The sequence below is a fragment of the Aplysia californica genome, unplaced genomic scaffold (genome assembly GCF_000002075.1).
Source record: "Aplysia californica isolate F4 #8 unplaced genomic scaffold, AplCal3.0 scaffold00022, whole genome shotgun sequence".
Classification (NCBI taxonomy): Eukaryota; Metazoa; Mollusca; class Gastropoda; order Aplysiida; family Aplysiidae; genus Aplysia; species Aplysia californica.
In genome coordinates, this window is record NW_004797292.1 from 518,467 (window position 1) to 521,643 (window position 3,177).

The window sequence follows — 3,177 nt, forward strand, 5'->3', positions numbered from 1 at the left end:
AGACAGACAGACAGACAGACAGACAGACAGACAGACAGACAGACAGACAGACAGATGGAAGCAAAATGTGGGTTGAGTGAAGGGCGGCTTTAATTTTTCATTATAATGATTGATATATCATATATACTATATATATATAGATCAATGCATGAAGTGTTACGGCATTTTTACAATGTATTGTTGCACACTTTTTTGCATAGTCTTAGTAAAGCAAAATTATATCTTATGTCTTATTATATCTTGTGTGGTCTTTGTTACTGCTTTATCCAGAACTCTTTTTTCCCCCTAAAACCGATAATCCGTACGGTTCGTGATCTGGATTCCAGAGGGGAGCCGTCATACAACAGGGTTTACAACTGTACAGTGTGAAGGCAGTAAGACGATTTGGTAATTGTGGAAAAAAAAGAAAAATTCTATTTTTTTTTAAAAGTAGGTGTTTTTACGACCCCATGTACACAGTTTAGATCACTGAAAATAAAAATATAGACTTTGTGACCCTACTTGCCAGGGCCAACTCGGGCTGAGAGTGATACAACGTCTCGTTAGAAGCACCGAGGTACGGTACTCGATAACACTTCTTCCCACGCGGGAATCGATCGAACCCAGGTCCTCTGCGGGAGATGGCTACACCCAAAGACCTTTCAAAAACTTTACTGTATAGCCTCCTTGGCTACACCACAGACGCAGGTACATTTTCAAGGAAGATAACACAAACTAAGCTAAAATTTGGCTTGACTGATGTTGCTGCTGCTGCTGATTTTTTGTTTGTTTCTTTAATGAGTCTGGTGGACTCCTTCGCGGCTCCGTTGTCATTATACTCAGAGGCACCCCCACTCGTCCAAAAAAGGCGAATAGAAGTGCCTCTTTGCACTGAGGTACTCAAAGTGGCAAGCCGTGCCCTTCATTGTGGGGCAACGAAGACAGCCACAACCAATAGGGAGGCTCTGATAATGATGATGGTGATAATGATGATGATGATGATGATGATGATGATGATGATGATGATGATGATGATGATGATGATGATGATGATAATGATGATGGTGATGATGATGATGATGGTGATGATGGTGATGATGGTGGTGATGATGATGATGATGATGATGATGATGATGATGATGATGATGATGATGATGATGATGATGATAATGATGATGGTGATGATGATGATGGCTTTTCATCTAATCAATAACAGCACATCGATACTTAAGCAGGGACACCACAAATAACTGGAAGAGACACCAGCAAGCAAGTAATCGAAGTTCACGCACTCACGTCCCTACTCTACATCACGGTTGATACACGGATTGCTTCGACGCTGTTTGTCACGTGTACTATGTGTAGTACCAATCTGGACTGAGAGGGATACAACAATCAAATAGAAAGACGGAAATATCTGATGGAAAATGCTTCTTTCCGTAGGAATCAAACTGAAATCAATGGGTGTTAGGAGGGTGTCACTGGTAGGCCCTTACTTTTGCTTTCTTCTATAATTGTTTCTGCCTCTCATTCGTACTCATTCCCTACACCAAAATAGCCGTTATCTTGTGGATGTGCTTCACTGAAACGTACCAAAAAAGAAAAAAAAAGAACTCACGTTGTATATGAGCAACGGTGAAGGACGTAACTGTTCCACTTCCTGTGCTGTCTTATTGTAGACAGATGTGGTATTATATATTTAAAAAAAGATAAACTTAATGGATGTAATGGAGAAAGAAGAGTACTCCATTCAAACGAGTATTTCTGTTGCGGCTTTGATAAAACGATGCTTTTGACAATATTGCCTTTGTACTGTAAACGTTTTACGCCCACGTGAACACAATTGTGACCATAATTTGAGAGGAGGGCTGCTCTACTCGATCTGTGCAGGTGCATCCAGGCTGAATGGGATACAACATTCAATCAGTCGGACAGTTATACTCGATTTAAAAACAAACAATTTTTGCTCTCGTGAATAGAACACACGACTTCTGGGTGCAACGGCATAGTGCCTATAGCTACTACACTACATAATTCTATTATTGGTCGCTTTTAAGCACAAGGGGGCTATCCCGAAGAAAAGCTGTTTGAGAAAATTGAAGGTAAAGTTTTTGCCTTTTGTTCAGTTTTTTTTAAAAGACAAGGAGGAGAGTTTTCTCTATAATCAAACAAATATACACACGTATGAAACCAAGCTTCTCCTATTGGTAGGATAATGCCCACTTTTGGTGTAGGTCGATTTCTGGAAACCCCCGAAATCTGGGGTAGCCCGCTTGTCCTTAACAGCGACTATTATGTTATACACATGAGTTGATTCCGTCGGAGGAGTGAAGAAAAGATCAACTCACTCTATGTTCAACTTAACCTGTAAAGTAGAAGAGATGCTGGCACCCGAGAAAAAGATCAATTAGAACCGAAGAACAACCAAAGCGACTTCAAAATAAGCGGAGCCGACTGTATATTAATCTATTATCTATTTGTGGAGGCCGAATGTTGCTATTCAAAAGGCTTTTTAATGGCTGCATCGATCGACATGCGGTTTTCACCAAAAGATTCTTTAAAATATTCTCCAGATCATGACGCCCTTCGTTTTTTTCAGTTTTGAGACAGTTTTGCTGCAAAAAGCTAAATTTCTTTATTTCGTCGATCGCTTTTGTAGGCCGACGCTTCTGTCTCTGTAATTTTTAGAAAATCTGGTGCGGAAGAGATATTTTGCGAGGCGCATTTTGTTTTTAGAGTATAGATCTAGATATCTAGATCTAAATCTAGACATTCTAATTTTTTGCATCTCCCAAGATTTATTGCTTCATTCCAGTAGAGTGTAAAAATATAGTAGGCCAATGACAATGTTAATGCAGCGATCATTCCTTTCATCGAAAGGGGGCCCAGTTAGTATCATAATATACGTGTATCATTAATATAATAATATTACTATGCCGGTATGGAGATTTGCAATGCAAAAAAAAATAAAAAAATGGAGCTAATGTTTCATTTCATATGTTATCTCCCCTGCATTACAAACTGGGCGTGAGACATTGACTCAGAGAGTTGACCCAGTCGCCCACCTTTATTTGGTCTCTCTTTTCCCAGCCACTCTCTCCACCTCTGTTTCTCTTTCTCTATCCCTCTCTGTCTGTCTGTCTGTCCGTCTCTCTCTGACTTTCTCTCTCTCTTTCTCTCTCTCTCTCTCTCTCTCTC